Source organism: Euprymna scolopes, chromosome 4 (assembly GCF_053919585.1).
Source record: "Euprymna scolopes isolate OS-2025 chromosome 4, ASM5391958v1, whole genome shotgun sequence".
NCBI lineage: Eukaryota > Metazoa > Mollusca > Cephalopoda > Sepiida > Sepiolidae > Euprymna > Euprymna scolopes.
In genome coordinates, this window is record NC_136485.1 from 176,262,784 (window position 1) to 176,280,869 (window position 18,086).

Genomic DNA, 18,086 nt, shown 5'->3' on the forward strand with positions numbered 1-18,086 from the left:
GCCTCCCTGCTTCCTGCTTCCTTGACTGTACTGATATACAGAAGTTTATGTGCAATGTTAACCGAGATCTCATTTCCCTTACATAGTCCCCTGTAAACATGGTTCCAACGTAGTAGTCCCTTAGTTCCAAGTGTTTTGTTTCTGGTGAGAAAAAAAAACAAAAAAACTCAAGCAATGAGATCTGGTAAGATTCACGCAAAACTTTGCCTTTCTTCTTCATGAGCTAGAAAAGTCTGCAAAAATGACATTGGTTTTATGCTAATGCAGATAAGACAAAGTTTATGACTTTCAATGCAGAAGGGGAGTTCTAGATGGAACAGCACTGAAAGAAGTCACTGAGTTCACGGAACTGGACAGCAGCATCGGTTCCACAGAGAGAGATATCGAAATTCGCATCTCAAAAGCATTGGGTAAGCTGCAATCAGTCTGACAAACTGAAATGGCAGTATTGAAGTCTGTCTATGGTGCTACAACCTGGACACCACTCACCAAAAGATTAGAAAAAAAGCTAGACAGCACATACACCCATATGCTATGAACAGTGTTAAATATATCTTGATAAGATTATCTATGAAGCAGCAACTTTATGGTAACCTACCTGCCATATCTACTACCATCAAGAAGCGACGTCTATGATTTTCAATCAATGCCAGAGGAGCAAGCAAGAACTGATGAGAAATGTATTGCTGTGGACTCCATAGCATGAGCACACAAGCATAGGATGACAACCTAGATCTATGTAGATCCAGCAAATTGCACATGATGCCAACTGTGATCCTGAAGATCTGAGGCAGGTGTTGGAAGACAGGGAAAAATGGAGAGAGGAAGAGTCACATAGGTCTGGACAAGGAGCCCAAATAGATAGATATAGAGATAAGCTCCAACCTTCATTACATCAACTGAAACATTGAGCAGATAAAACTCAAGAGAACAATTGTCTCATTAATCTAAATAATACAAACATTCATATATTATCAAAAAAAATTCAGGACCCAACTCTCCTTGTTTTGCTGTTATCGTTTTTTGTCTTTTTTTTTTTCCTATAGGGTTCCCGGATAATTAAATTATCTTTATAATTTGTGTAATACTGCAGGCCTCTGATTTTTGTCCATCAACCACTACTCTTATGAGCCTATCAGAGAGAAATGATTTAATGATAGAGAGAATATTTCCAGTTATACCGTAGCTGGAAATCTTGTGAAGTAGGCCTTTATGCCATACCTTGTCGAAGGCCTTTGATATGTTAAGAGCAATTGCCCTAGAAAGGAAGCCTTTGTCAAGAGATTCACTAATCCTATGAGATATAGTAAAGTTACTTACAACCAGATCCAAAAACTTGAAACCTTTGAGTGCAGAGCTACCCTCTTTTTTTCCTGCTAAAACATGGTGACTTTAACACCTGACGAAAGTGCGAGGTTAAATCAACCGTAACAGATAAAACTCAAGTTCTTAAATACAGGGCATACTGACGAGGTTTTCTAGGGTGTTGGAAAGCACTTCTCCTTAAGGCAACGCTTAAACAGTTTTGTAAGTATGGTGACAAGTTTTGGTCAAAGCTTTTTCAACACTATAATTGGAATGCCGTCTGGGCCAGTTGCTTTACTGGAATCAAGGTTCTTGATTAGTTTGGTGACCTCACGCACAGATATTTGTATGTTGGATAGGGTGTTGTCTGTTGTAGGAGGAAATACGGGGAGTTGATGCCCTTCGTCACAGAGGGTAGAGTTAGCTGCAAAGTTCTTGGCGAATAGTTTGGCCTTGTATGTCTGATGGTGATGAGATGACCTCAGGTCCATTGATGATGGTTGGGATGGAACGCACGCTTCTGTTCAGGATCCTGTTTGCTATTTGCCAAAACTGGTGGGAACCAAGCCGCTGCTCAGCTACTTTGGATTTGACGGACTGAGCATATAGCTCACTTGCATTTTTTATTACTCTTTTGCAGTGGTTGCTGGTAGTCCTGAAAGCAGCTTTAGTCTCAGTACATCTATTACGTTGGTAGCTATGGAAAAAGTGATTTCTGTGCGCAATGGTAGCGGCACATTCTGGGGAAAACCATGGCTGGCTGTTAGGTTTTTGTTAGAATTTTTTGAATGGTATGAATCGGTCTATGCCTACAATTAACCATTCGGTAAGATCTGATACTATAGAGGATACATCCTTTTTAAACATGGAATGCAAATGTAGATCAGATATGAATATACAGAAGCTATCCAAGTCAGCCATAGAGTATCGATATACAGTATGGTGAATAGGTGTATCTGAAGACTTATTACATTTCATTTTTATCTTAACTGATACAACTGTGTGATCGGAGGATCCCAGAGGAGATAGGACGGAACATGAACATAGCTCAGGGGAAGTTGTGAGAAAAAGGTCTAGAAGGCTTGCATACTGACCAGTAGTATTGGACACACGGGTGGGTTCATGAACAGTCTGAGTGAGGTCATAGGTAATGGCAAAATCATGACAGAACCGCCCCTCATCATCTGCCTTATTTGAGTGGGTCAGCCATTCCACATTATGGGCATTGAAGTCACCGCAAATGTGAATGGTAGCCGAAGGATGAGCAGACAGGATGAGGTCAATTTTCTCAGATATACTCTTAAGGACAGTAACCCCGCTGTTGTGGGGGCGATAGAGAGCAAATGTGAATGCAGTGGTGTAAGCAAGTGCAACCCGGAAGCACATATAAGGTAAATTAGGGTCTTCTCTGGAGATATCTCTACCACACGGGAAGCCATCTTTAACGTAGGCGCATATTCCAAGTCCATGGCGATCTTGGGGGTCAGATTTAGATGTTAAGTAAATTTGGACGTGAAGACACTTTAGAAGAACAATATGCAATAAAATTCTGTTTTAAACTTGGAAAAAATGAAATGCAACAGAAACGTATGGAATAATTCAAATTGCTTTTAGACCATCTTGAATGGATCGAACATCAGTTTTTGAGTGGCATGAAAGATTCAAGGAAGGTGAGGGATGATGAGATGTAGGGGGGAGTAAGGAAGTCAGAATACCAGAATTGATAGGCCAAATAAAGAATTTCATGGATAAGGAACGTCGTGTATTTATGGAGACAATAAATGCACATTGATATCAGTGTGGGAACTGTACACACAATTATTCACAAGGAATTGAATGGCCTTGTGCCTAATTTGTTTTCATACATTTTTTATATCATAAATCTTTTAGAAATAATTTTTAAAGTGTAGTATCTGTTCTGTCCTCGATTGGTGAAAGGGAGATCCTTCTAGCCAGAAAATTTTTTTAAAATTCTTGTTCCCAATCCAGAGTACGGCTGAATATTTTTAAAAACGACTGCGTCCCACTTATCTCTTAAAGAAAGGTGTGTGTGTGGGGGGGGGGTAAAAATAAGACTTGATTTCTGCTTTTTTTATTTTTACACAAGAAACGAAATCCATCCAAAACTTTCATGTGTGAACAAAAACATTTTTGAAACGGTAAAACAAAAAAACAAAAAAAAAAAAAAAATGCATTTCTGAATTTTTTAGATGAACATTGGTTATTCGTATTATTTGGATTCTTCAGACAATTTTTCTCATCTTCAGTGTTATTCGTACAACGTTTCGGTCGATGCAAGAAGGTCGAAGGTTACACCGACCGAAACTTTGTGAAAATCACAGTCAAGATGAGAACAGTAGTTCGACGAATCCAAATACAAAAAAAAAAAAACAAACAATGGAATAGAAATATATAAGTTTAAAAAAAAATTAATCTCCATATTTGTCAAAAACTAAAATTCAACATGGCGATGTTAACATTAATTTGGTAAAAGTCTATTATGGCGTCACGAAACTGGACGTGAAATCGGGACGATTAGTGTCCTTTATTAACCTAACTACTAACCCTAAATCAGGGCTGTCTCCTCATTGCTATCCTGGACTTTGGGTTAGCAGTTAAGTTGATTAAGAGCACCAATTCTACCTAACTCGAACTTAGGGTTAGGGTACCAGTTGTACAGATTTCACATCTGATTTTGCGACGGCATAATAGACTTTTACCAAGACAATGTTAAGTTTGGTGTGTTGACTTTTAGTAAACATTTACCAAATATTTTTCGCATCCCTATTGAAATTAAAACTCACGGTAACATTCATGCACAAGTACCACTTTTGTTTTAGTATTTCCCAATTCAAAGTAATTTTTAATTAAAAACAAATTTTGTTTTAACATCAAGTGCTTCCAATATGGGGGATCGATTTACTAGAACATTGTAATTAAAAACTGAGCCCCCCTCCCTTCAAATGTGTAAATACTGACTTTTTGCTTTTGATAATCTGATAGATTAATGTCCAATCGATAATAATCCGCCGAAAAAAATTACAAGAAACGAAAAGAAAAAAAACAACGTCAGTGACGTCCGCCCGTGATTTTTAGAATATCACATTTTCGTTTCAGATGTTTCTTTACTTTTGTGTTTTTAATATAAGAGAAGTTCTAAGTAAGAACCTCAATTTGTTAGGTCGCTAAAAGCATAGTTAATCCCCTCCCTTATGTTAAGAATGGGTTTCTAAATAATAATGTAATTATTTCAGCACGGGGGTTTGTATTACTGTACACATAGATTCGAAAAAGTTGTCAAAAAACAAATATATAACAAATAAATGTTATCAAAGGCAAGATAAGTTACTTTTCTACCAAACTGGATATATTTTTCGTGTTTTTATTCAATGTAACATGCTTATTCAGCTTGAAAAACATACAGTGTTTACCGATGTATTGGAAAATTCAAGATGGCGTCTGACTCCCTCTTTAACACGGTAAGTTTGGGAAAAGGTGCTATAAATAAAAAAACTGGATAAAATACTGTTAAAAACTCGTTCAATATGTGTTACCGTGACATAGCTTGACATATATTCGGCGGGTTTTTAGTAGTATTTTTCTAGTTTTTTATTTATAACACCTTTTCCCAAACTTACCGTGTTAGAGAGGGAGTGAGGCGCCATCTTGAATTTTCCAATACATCGGTAAACACTGTATGTTTTTCGAGCTGAATAAACATGTTACATTGAATAAAAACACGAAAAATATATCCAGTTACGTAGAAAAGTCACTTATCTTGCCTTTGACGTGCAAAATGAATAGCCGAAAATTTATAAACATTTTGACCTCTCCCTTTATGTAAAAATTCACCAAAAATCAGGAAATTAACCAATTTTAATGAAACTTTTAGTATTTATCAAATAATGATCAGTGCACGCACGGAATATAATGAACCCATTTATAATGATTTGAATCTTAGTGGAAATGTATTATTTTGTTTAAACAAAAAGCACCTTTACTAAAGAAGAAAAAAAAATTATTTTTGATTTTCTTTTAATGAAAATAAAGCACCATAGATTGTAACAATTCATTTTTTTTTTCAGAAACATTACGAAAAGCCCCTAAAATTCGTATTAACGAAATCGATATAATTCAAAGAAAAATTAATTTTTCGAACTAACGATATTATTGAATTAAGCATTGTTTATTTAATATTTTCACACAAAAAAATATAATTGCAAAAAATATTTTTTCCTTTTTTGACATTACAGTTTTAGTGTAATTTTTATTTATTTATTTTTTTTACATGGGGGTCAGTGGTCACCACTTATCAGGGCCCGGAGCCACTCAGGGATAAGGGTTATTGCGTGTACAGTAATCAATGAGATAGTATTGTAGTAATTGTTAATATTGGAGGTTTGATAGAGTGTCTTACTTAAAGGGGCGGTTTGTCAGGATTTTGTTTATGTTGGATTTGAAGACATCCAAGTTGTAGTCAGGTGGGAAACAGGCAAACGGAAGAGAGTTCCACAATTGTGCACTTGCACTTCTGAGAAAGAAGCTCTGCTCATGGAATCTACGTTTGGAGTTAGGCACAGATAAAGAGTGGGGAAAATTATTGACAGTAGTTTCAGCCAGACGGGTGTTTCTCGTGAAAGATTGGCGAGGGGGTGGGGCGAGAGATTGGAGCTTAGACGAGCACTTGCCATGGAAATAACGATAAAACAAAGACACGCTCGCAACGTCTCTTCTGTGGGAGAGAGGCTGCAGGGAAGAGAAAAGGGCATCCCCCACCAAACCACGGTCTATTTTGTACTCTGTTAAGGCAGGATATGCTGTTTTTAGCAGCTCCTGCCCACATGTGACAGCAGTACTTCATCCCTGGACGCACTTGGCTTTAGAAGATTCTAATATTTTCTTTTGCCTGAATAAACATGTAATCTTCAGCGTAATATAAGTTGGTGCTCGTCGTGCACTTATTGGCCCGCGCTATTTTTTAAAAATCATATTTTCAAGTTTAATTAAAGTTTTATATGTTTTTATTAAATTGTAAGATTAAAGTACAAAATAGGTACAAAACGCTCCCCCTCTCCATGTCAAGAATGGCTTTCTAAATAATAATGTTATTATTTTAATACGGATCAATAAGTACACTAGTACCCAAAATTTTTATATAATGTTAAAAAGTAAAAAAAAAAAAGAAAAAAAATTTAAAGGAACACAAACATTAAATTAAAAGCTAGTCAAAATGTTACTAGAGACGTTACCATGCCATTTTTATTTTAAAATAACACGGTAATATCTCTGCCTAAGCATGAGTAAATTTAAACAGACTTAGCAACGCATTCGTCGCATTTCATATTAAAAAGATTCAAATTTCAAAGTTGTGAAATCTATTCAATAATTTTATAAACAGATTTAATATCACCTTGACAATTTCAGTAGATTCTATCGTGGCGACATGAATTACTGTCAACGAAATACAGTTGGAAAATAAGTCAAAGACGAATAGAGTTTGTGACTTATTTGCGTTAAAAAGATTTGGTGTTTGTTCACATTGGCACTTAAAATGGCGGCAATTAAAAGTAAAGAAAATACAGAAAAAGTCTCGTTACAGAACGAAGATGTCATATTCCAAAAATCGCATAATTTGATCAAGTACTTTTTCTTCAAGAAAATCAAATTTTACGATTAAGCAAGTTGTAGTGTTTTCGTCGTTCATGATGCATATGCAATCCGGTGAAATAATGAAAATATAACTGAAATCGAAGTGTCGAGGTCAAAAATCAGTCTTATGTTCAATACGGTTTAAGAGTAAAATCGTTAAAACCCGTAAATTTTGATTTTTTTTAGTTAAAAAAAAAACAAACTATTTGACCGATCTACGTAATTTCGTTCTGTAATGAGTACAGACCTCACACAGACGTTTTTGTATTTTCTTTACTTTTAATTGCCGCCATAAGTGCCAATTTGAATAAGCACCAAAGATGCTAATATTTAACAATAGCAACTATAACTAAAATGGTTATCTCGTCGGAAACGACACAATAATTTCACCGGAAAGTTGATAAGATTATGATATGGCGCAGGTTAAAATCAATTTAGTATTGCATATTAAATAGGAAAAATACTTTTTAAATTAGTAAATAAGCTTACATACTGGCATATGTCCAATATGACTGCCTGTCTTTTTAGTAATTAGTTAAGTGATTACCAGTAATAAAGTGTCCGACATCTGGTTTAGTGATAGGAAGTATGGTATACTTCCTATCATTAAACTCCATACTTCAAGTATGGTACCAGATTCTTATGGTACTTGTGCAACTGCAAGGTGCTTGTTAAGATAGAGTCGATAGATTGATTTTTAAAAATATGCAAAAACACCATTACTTACTTAACTATCATGTCGAAAATAGTAATATATCCAAAAATTACGAACATCCATGGAGTAGAACAAAAATTAAAGTCTATCGCTATCGGCTAAAACCAAGCGTCCGTCATTAAAGTGATAAAAAGAATATAAGTATGTACCTTGTATTCGCAATCTTCAAGGTGTTCACATGTAAGGAAAATACCATATCCCCTCACTTTCCGCAGAAATTACTTTTCATTATAAATAATTTTCTACTCGATTAATTTGCGTAATTTTTTGATATATTACTATTTTCGACATAACAAGTAAGCAAGTTACTGCTGTTTTTGCTTAAAAACAACATTTTTTTTAATGCATCTGTCGACTATATCTTAACAAGTACCCTTGTTTGTGCAGTTTACTTTACCCACAACCTACGGAACTTAAAATGCTTAAACACAACCAACTAACTCAACTCACAGATAAGTAAATAAGTAAATTGTTTTTAAGTAATTTCCCACTCATTTTAAATAATCTATGTCACTAATCGTAACATTAACCAAATCCGGTACTTGCGCAGTTTACGGAGTTCGACTCCGAAATTATAACATTGTTTAGAAAGCCATTCTTAATATGGGGAGAGGAGATTTGTTGGTACTAGTGCAGTGCACTTATTGAGCAGTGCTGAAATAACGTTATTATTTAAAAAGCCATTCTTAACATGGGGGGTGTTTTGTACCTATTCTATACATTAACCTTACAGTTGAATAAAAAAAAAACATAAAACTTTAATTAAACTTGGAAATACGATTTAAAAAATAGCGCGGATCAGTAAGTGCACTAGCACCGATTTGTTAACTATTCAGTATGTTCACGTAACAATTTAAGAAGGAAAATATAGCGTAAAAATTGAATTCAACTTGAAAATCTTATCTAAAAATAGCACGCTCCGTAAACTGCACAAAAAAATAATATGGTTAAAATTAAAGTAAAAAATGACTCCCGAGCAACACCGGGATAGGTAGAATTCGTTTATAATATCTTAGTATTTATTTTATTTATTTATTTATTTTACCTTATTTTTTGCGCTTGCTTCAAAATGTTTTTATGCCGGATTTCATATTTAAAATATGAGATGAGATCATAGGCTGACATATGTTGTTGGCGATTGATTATTTCGAACAAATAAACAAAAATCGACCATGCCTATTTCTTTCTTTCATGACCGCATATTTTTAACGCACGCATTATTTTAAATAAAAACAATAACAAATAAAAAATAAATAAATAATAAACGCAACTAAATTCATAAAACTGCTGGTGACGGTGCGCGTTTGGATTGAAAAGTTATTATTTACCAAGACCCGTATGTCATATTCGAAGTAAAAAAAAAAAAAAATCAGTGACTCACCTGTCGTTGTTGATGCAAAGGTCGATGGTATCCATTTGACGAAGTGCTACACTGGTTTTATAATAAGAAAATAAACGGAGAAAAAAATGTAATGTGCGTTTTTTCTCTCTTGTTAATTAAACGGGAACTGACACACGTAGAAATGTCGCCCACATGAAAAATCAAGGGAGATAACTGTAAACAGAGAATAATTTAAAGGAAGAGTTATTGTTCTTGTTTGACATTTTTTTTTTTTTTTTTTTTGTTAATTTATTTTAGACTAGCAGGACACGTGGAAATTCCACGGTAGTTAAAATCTTTTAAAACACATCAGTAAGAAATTCCTTATAAAAATGAACGTATGGAAGCAAGTAGAACAAACAAAGAACTTTAGTTTAAACTTTTATTGAAGGTCAATGCAATCGTAACTGATGCTGTTGATATTGTCAGGAAGTGCTGGTGATGATTGAGGCGGTGACAGGGACGTCGATCAGCTGCTTGGAGTGAGAATAGTGGTCAGTCAGCAGGTTCTTGGGAGTCAGACTGTGAATTAAAAAAACTGTGTGACATTGTTGACATCGATTTTGTGCAAGTTCTGATAACCCCAAGTTATTTAATATTTCAGGACATTTTGGATTACTTGTGTAAGTAATGAATAGGTCACAGAAAACTGCCATTGCATAAAGCTGTTGTAGATTCCTAGGACTTCCTGTAAATGTAGATGGTAAAATAACTGGTACACCAGAATAACCATCTTCATTCCTTGCTAAATTATCCATTAAGCCAGAATATTGAGCAGCTCTTAGTTGACTTTGATGGCTTTTAATGAAGTTAAATAAGCAACTGTCAACTTTTACATATGCGATAAACTTTTCTATTCATTTTGAATTTTATTCAATGAAGATTTGGAAATTCCCAAATATTTTTTAAGTCGAATTATTGATATAGATTTCAATTAATGCATCACAACTTCCTGATAATATAAATAGAACACTTTGAATTTTCTGTACAAAAGTTTTTTTCCATAAAAACATTGTAATCTGTTATAATATTCAGATTCTTGTGTATTATATGCATAGAAAATGAAGTGTTTCTGTAAATCTTACGAAGTACAGTTAAATTTTGATTTTTCGATAATCAAAATGTGAGGTAGGTTATACCTATCAAATTTATTGTCAATGTTATATAGTTAAGTAAGCTGGCTAATTGGCTATAAAGTAAGTTATTCCGAACTTTGATCTAACATTTTAATTAAAAAATTAAAAAAAAGCTTAACATTTTCTTGTATCTTTTTTTTTTATATTAAGAAAAATGTAAGCATCATGCTGAAATAATAAAATGCCATTCTTAATAAGGGGAGAGGGTTTGACTATTCTAAACCTTCACCTAAATAACGATTTAACAAAAAAAATGTTTAAAATGTTCTTGTATCTTTTTTATAATTTTTGTTAAATAAGAAAAATCAATAAACTTTGATAGCACTATTGTAAGAATCATGCTGAAAGCCATTCTTAATATGAGGAGGGGGGTTAACTATTCTGAAACTTCACCTAACAATGTAAAAAAAATAAGGGAAAAATATATGTATGAACAATAAATATTTCTTCAGTTAAATAAAATATACTGTAAATCTTTAAATAAGGAATAAATATTTATTTAAACCATAATTATTGAAACAAAGTATTTTACTGCATAAAAAAACGGTTATGAAGAGAAGGGTTAACTATTTTGAACCTTCACCTAAATAGCGATTTAATGAAGAAAAATTTAATGGTCTTGTATATTTTTTTTTACAATTTGTTTTAAAATAAGAAAAGAAAAAAATAAAACGGTAAATATCCAGATACGCTACTACAGAACACCGAACACTCTAATTTGTTTTTTTATAGGTAATTGAGGTAGCTGACAACGAATCTGATAGTCAAACCTGGGGCAAATTTACCGTTTGCATGGTATTTACCCCTGAACCCACGAACTACTTTCCACCATTTTGCAGCTTCCATTTATGCTACGCGCATGCACGTTGTAGCATAAATGACGGCTTCACCAAGCAAACTACGTTGGGGAGAGGGGATTTTTTTTTTTCCAGGATATAGAATTTTCTAATTTTCAAAAATACATTATAGCACTTTTTGGGTGGAAAATTTAAAATTAGCTGAAAAAGAAATAAAACCAGAAAAGGAAAGCACTCCAAGTTGGAGTAGGGGGGGGGGTAATTTATCTGTTGTTTTTTTTTACCTGGAACATAGAATTTTCAAATTTTCAAAAAGTAACGCACCGACATTTACCAATTAGAACACCATTTAACATTTTCCGAAGATTTTACTGTGTACATTGGGGGCGTGAGCGGGGGGGGGGGGGATGTGATGTTGGGGCACGCGCGATGTTGTGGACCAGCATCGTCCTGCTGCGATACCCAGGGTCTGCCAGCAACCACCTGATTGCAGCAGGGCATCACCACATTCTTCAGCACATCTAGGTATGATGATGTTTGGTGTTGACTTTTAAGCCGACTTCAAAGATGTGAGGTGGCATGATGTGGCCCTCACTTGAAACCACACCAAAGAGCATAACCGTCGCAGGAAACTTTGTTTTCATCACCCTGGGCACGTCATTCGTGGCAATCCAGCGATGCATTTTGAGGATGCTGGCAATGGTCCCATTGTCATAACTTGGATTGGTAGAGAGCATGAGTTGTACAGTGGCGCATCTCCGATCTCGCTCAGTGAACATTGTGTCACTTTCAGACATGATAGAAGGTTTCTATCGCTCTTGAGATGTGTACACAACTGGCCAACTAGTTGTTGGTCTACAAAAAAAAACAAAAAAAAACGTTTTCCATCAAATGGAAATGGAATCATATTGTCTTTTCTAGGGCGACAATTCTATCGTTTCGCCCTGTAGAAGCAAAATCGGAAACATTACTATTAGAGACATAATTATTTTAAAGAAAACACAGTTGCGAAATTATTAGTTAAAAACAATATTTTTATTACCTATTTGTGTTGAAAAAATTAATAGAAGATATAAACATGTTAACTTTCTTTTTACCAGGAATCACCTCTTATCAAGGGCCGGAAGACACTCGAGGATAATGGTTAATGAGTGTATGGTAGTCATTAGGACAATAGCATAGTAATCGTTACTAATGGAAATTTGGTATAATTTGATTACATAAGGAAACGGCTCAATAAGAACTTGTTTACATTGGACTTGAAGACCACCATATTGTAGTCAAATGGAAAGCAGGTCTGTGGAATAGAGTTTCACAGGCGTGCAGTTTTACAAAAGTGGCTTTGTTCATGGAATCCACGTTTAGGTTTAGGCACAGATAAAGAGTGGGGGAAATTATTGATAGTGGTTTCAGATAGATGAGTGTTTTTCTCGAAAGTTTGGCAAGGGGGACCATAGATAGGAGTTCAGACGAGTATTTGCTAGCAATGTCTCTTCTGTGGGAAACACGTTGCAGAGAAGAGAAAAGGGCATCACCTACTAGGTTAGGAAATCGGTATTGAACTCTGTCAATGCAGGATGGGTGCTTTGGGCAGCTCCTGCCTAGATGTGACAAAGGTACTCCATTCTAGGATGTACTTGGCTCTTATACCGTAAATATCTGTTCTGAGCAAAGTAACTAACATACAGCCATCTTTTTTATTTTTATTTTTTGATATTTTTGAGTATCAGTGCTCACAGCTGTTGTATAGTCTGTTCTTTCTGTAACAATTTTTCTGTTTATCGCTCAGGTATGTATAATCATATTTGCTGTACTTCTATGAATATAAACACTCTAGTTTGTTCCAGCCGTTTGACAATCAAACACAGAGATGGTTTCATAACAAAGCTGTTTTTTATCATTCAAACACGGTAGTGTTTGAATGATATGGTTAAGTGGCAGTTTTAATCATTTAGAACTGCTTGAAAGCTTCACTGCCCACTCATTTTTCGGTCAAATTTCTCACAATTATTCCAGTTTATAGATCACTTTCTCAGCTATAATGTGAAAATTGTTTTTCAATTTTCGTTCAGTGAAACAAAAGTTATGATCAATATACTGGTGTTCAAAATCGTAAAAAAAAACATAAGGGGGTGAGCAACGTTTTTTATGACTGGTTTCCATAGCAACCACGTCGCTTCAGCGACTACTGTTGCTACCAATTCACCTCTCGCGAAAAGAAAAGTAACAAGTGAAACAGAGAGAATGGAAGAATAAAAAGGAGATAATTGGGAGATTTTATTGAATGCAGACAAGTGTTGTACATTGTTATTACATATGTGTATGTTATGTTTATAGGGGCAAAAAAATAAGACTAAAATTAAACAAAGAACAAGTGAATTTACTGGAAGCCTGGAAAAATCATGGATTACAATAGAAAAATGCGAGCATGAAAAGTAATATGGTTAAGCTTAAATAGGGAAAAGAAAAGAATAAGATGTAGCGACTCACTACAAATATTAAGTGATTGTACAAGCAACATTTTGGTTCCACGTACATCCGTGGTTTACACACACGCAATTTTTGCAATCGTAAGAACTTGTAGCAGCCGACAGTCGTTACTAACAAGCAGAGCTACATCTCACAACTTCGAGATTTGAAATTCATTTCCTCCTGGCTCGTCCAAACACAAGCCAGCTCTCTATCATGTGACAGAGTATATAAAAGGCAAAACCTGAAAGCATTAACCCTTTTCCTAGCTGGTCTGCCCAGCGGCAGACATCGCCAGGGGGCTTTGGCCCCAGGCCTAACATGAGTACAAAACAAACTTCTCTTCTACCTACTATTTGTTTCCACGTGCGGTACCCTGAAGCGAACGTTCTTTGTCACGCTAAAGAACATACATCAATACAACTCGTACTCACTTTGCCTTTCCTTTCTCTTTTGTTTCGACGACTACTGGTTGTAAACATATGCGCACACGCATAGGAACTATTGTCTCCTTCAGCCGGCCGGCAATGTGTTAATTCTATCTTGGAACACTTTTCACTCTATCAACAAACTCTTCACAAAACCTATCAGACTAAATACAAATAGCAACCATACAAGATGTTACAAACATTAACTTTATTGCCAAAATGTTCCTTTCCTGAACATTTTAGCTTTATCACTTTTATGACTCTCATCATTCGCCTTTTTTTATATTGTTAACTAAAATATCATGTCGAACTTTTAAAATTCACCTTTGTCTTTTTACCATTTCTGACAACCTTTTATTCTCATATTTTTGTTGGGGTTTCCCCACAAAGTGGTTTATCCTCCAACAAGTGGTGACCTCCTTATCTAGAAACTGGCAGAACACGCAGCAAATATAAACGGGCGTATGAAAGATTTGCACACTCGAACCTGGTACACATCTATTTTAACGGCTCCTTTTTCCCCTCGTAAGAACAATTGATTGGCGCCTCTCAACTCCGGACTTCATACACATAACATGCGAAGCTCCTTTTCCTTCATCAATTAAAATCTCGCCTTTTTGGATACACGCTCTCCACACATCTCATAAAATTTCGCGTTCTTTTTTGTAAGAAAAAAATAGAAAACGAAACCAGTCACAGAAAACGAAAAGAAACACGAACATAACCCATTTTCACGAACATAACCCATTTTTCTTTTCCAAAGCATATAAAGCAAGCACGCATATCCACAGACTTCCTAAGAAATAACGACACTGGTCTCTCAAAATTACCAATTTTTTGCGAATGATCGCTCAAAACTCGAAAATTAAACAACTCGATTTTCTTTGAATCAAACGCCAATGCCAACCAGTTAGCGCCAAAAACACACATGGACCTCCTACAGATTACTGGTCATGTAGCTAACATGTTGGACAAACCGCCAATTGGCAAAATTCTACCTGCATTGCCAGCGGTCATTGCTAATGCCTATTAACGCAATATTTTCCACAAAGCCATTAGGACTATTAACTCTCATGCCTACACATGGGCTCTTCGAGACATCAAGCTAATCAGAGATACCGCCATTTTTCTCACATGTGGAAATTAATCATGCTCCTCGGGCCAAATAACACGCTCGACACTGCAGAACGAGCTCATCATCACTTGCACTTTGGATTCTTAAGCAATCCCGGTACGTTTTCACACATGCACGACTGCATCACATTTCTTGTTGTTTTCTTGGCATTTTGTTACCTTTTACCCTCAGCTCTGTTAAATTCAGGATCATTTGGGACACTAGCTTCTTTCTCCTTCTTGTCCCATATCACTATGTTAGGTTTGGAAGTGCTAATAAGCACACACCAAGTAAATCATATATTAATGCCTAAAGAAAATTTACTAAATAAAAGACAAAACATGGTTCAAAATTGTTTGCATAGAATTAAGTATACTCTGCTTCGGCTAAAACCTTAGGCTCATTAGCGTAAATTAATGATTTATATATTCGAGATTTATTTAGCAAAAATATTTGGGTGCGGGGAATTGAAATATTAAGTTAGAAAGGTCCAATTAAATAATCCTAATATAATATCATGATTGGTACTGAATCTTTAATTGTCATGGTAAACATTCATAAAATAGATTTAAATAAGTAACTTATTGTGCAATAGTAGTGTATTTACAAACACATATAAGTATAAACTTAATATATTACATTATGTTAGTCAATATATATTTGTTTGAATATGATTGTATTTCTATTTAAGTATTTATACTCGGTCATTATAAGGTTGAAACTAATAAATATTAAGCTTATGCTTAAAATATTAACAAAATCATGTATATAGATGTATAATTGGTTACATAGAAATAGATATAATCTACCCCCCCCAAAAAAAACCTGATTAATGCAAATTAAAGATTTATATATATAAATATAATGCTAGAAGGACCCAATGAATTAATCAAATACTAGCATAATTGGGGCTAAATATTTAATTGTTACAGCAAATATTAATTAAATAAAATTAAGGAAGTAAATTTCTGAGCCTAAGTAATATATGTTAGTGGGGACCACTGTGGGCCTTGGAAAATAATAAGAACTGCTGTTCATTGCCCAAATGAAATCATCTGGCTTCCATTGTCTGGCATTTTCTGGCAGTGGCAGCCAACAGAAGCCACTGGCTGTGATTGCCGCCACTGTTTTGGGATGATTACTAGCGTCTACTGGCTACTTATGCAACTAGAACACACTGGCGGCCATGATCAGCCTCTATTGGAAGTGAGTAATGATTACTGGCAGTTAATACAGTCTTGACTGTTTCTGGCATACAGTGTCAGCCACTGAATGTGGAGTACAGTATTGGTCACTGACAGCCATGAGTGTTTTCTGCTTCCATTAGATTACTCTTCTCTGAAATGATGTTGAGGTGGACAATTGCGTTTGCACTGGTTTCCTCTGTAAATCTTGATCATGGGTTTCAGTGAAATTAAATCAACAATGGTTACTGTCACTTTATGGCACTGACGGGCAAATCGCTTGTCTTCAAATGTTGGTCCCTGTCATATAGTGGCGGCACTTTCATCCATGACAGTGTCACTTCATGGTATGGGTGGTGACAGGTATACCATGCTACAATGTTCCAATTAAATGTAACAGTATAGGTTATAGTAGTAGTAATAATAATAATAATAATAATTGATTTTACTTTTGTTTTGACTGTACAGCAGTGGGTGGTGTTATTGTTATCCATGCACACTGTATTTGTGTTTTATTTGTTTATTTATAATCATGATTGTAATATTAATATTAGTTGTATTGTGATGATGAAGATGGTGGTAATTTATAATAGTAATAATAGTATTAATAGAATAATGATAATAACAAATATTAATAGATTAATAATAATAAAAATGAAATAATAATAATTCCGATTTCGTTTATCAACGTCTCTCTGGAAAGGGATGGGAGTCATTTCCAGAGAATTTCCCTTAATTCCGGCTTCAACCAGGAGCTTCAAAGATTAAGGGTTTTCCTAAGGATGTTGGTGGTACCTATAATGGCAGAGGTCTGAAGGCTGCCTAAAACATCGGGGATTTGTAGTTTTCCAGACGACTTGATACTACTCCTAGTGTACCAACTACGACCGGGATTATTTGTGTTTTAACCCCGTGTATACGCCTTATCTCCAAGGCCAATGGAGCATAATTGCTCCACTTCTCATTCTCCTTCTCTCTCACATTCCTGTCCCAGGGTACTGAAAAGTCTACAATCTGCCAGATTTTTGAGACCTTGTCAATGACGACCAAACCCGGATGATTATGTTCCAATTGCTTGATCGTTATGATACTTTTGTCCCACCATACCTCTACCTTCCCATCCTCACTTGTTCTCACTTCATCAGGCACCTCCTCAAACCATTTCCAGCACACTTCACCCCAACTCTCTTACACACCTACCAATATATCCGGAGTCCCATGTGATCGTGTCTTTTGCAGTGCTCTCTCTGGGCCAGTCCACTACACCCTGCTGCAAGGTGCGCAATTGACTCAGAGGTCTTACCACAAATCTGGCATTCTGCAGCAACTTCTTCTCCTAGAACCACTTTTTTGAACAATCGTGTTCCAAATGCCTGCTCTTGTGCTGCACAAACAAAAGCTTCAGTACTCTTAGCCAGATACCCAACTCTAAGCCATTGCCATGATCTTTCATCAGCCACTTCTGCTATATCCTGAAAGAACCTTCCATGCATTTTCTTCCTAGCCAGTTCCTCTGCCCTTTTTCTATCCATACGTTTCACATAATCAGCCTTGGTCTCACATACCTCCACTTCATTGGCCACAACCTATAGCATCCACTCCTCACTTCTAACCATATGCTCCTTCAATGACATCTCCTCGGTTCTAACACAATCTTTTACACTTTTCAATCCTCTCCCACCATCTTTCCTCTTTTGATACAGCCTTGCTACGCTACTTCGAATGTGAAATATACCAAACATTGCTAACATTTTTCTTGTTTTGATATCCATGGCATACAAATCCTTGTCAGACCATTCTAAAATTCCCGCACTGTATCTCAAAACACTGACTGCCCATGCATTCACTGCTTTCATTAGGTTTCCTCCATACAGTTTCGACTTTGCAATTAATTTCACTCTTCTAAGA

General features: G+C 35.5%; 1 protein-coding gene across 1 annotated transcript in view; it reads right to left on the bottom strand.

Annotated features, from left to right (window-relative positions):
* LOC145270318 (peptidyl-glycine alpha-amidating monooxygenase B-like) overlaps window positions 1–9,455 on the bottom strand; it is a 239,606-nt gene extending 230,151 nt beyond the window's left edge. The window contains exon 1 of the mRNA XM_080125969.1: window positions 9,051–9,455. The gene's annotated coding sequence lies outside the window, so the exon portion shown is untranslated. The remainder of the gene's footprint in view (window positions 1–9,050) is intronic.
* Window positions 9,456–18,086: the final 8,631 nt, after the last annotated feature.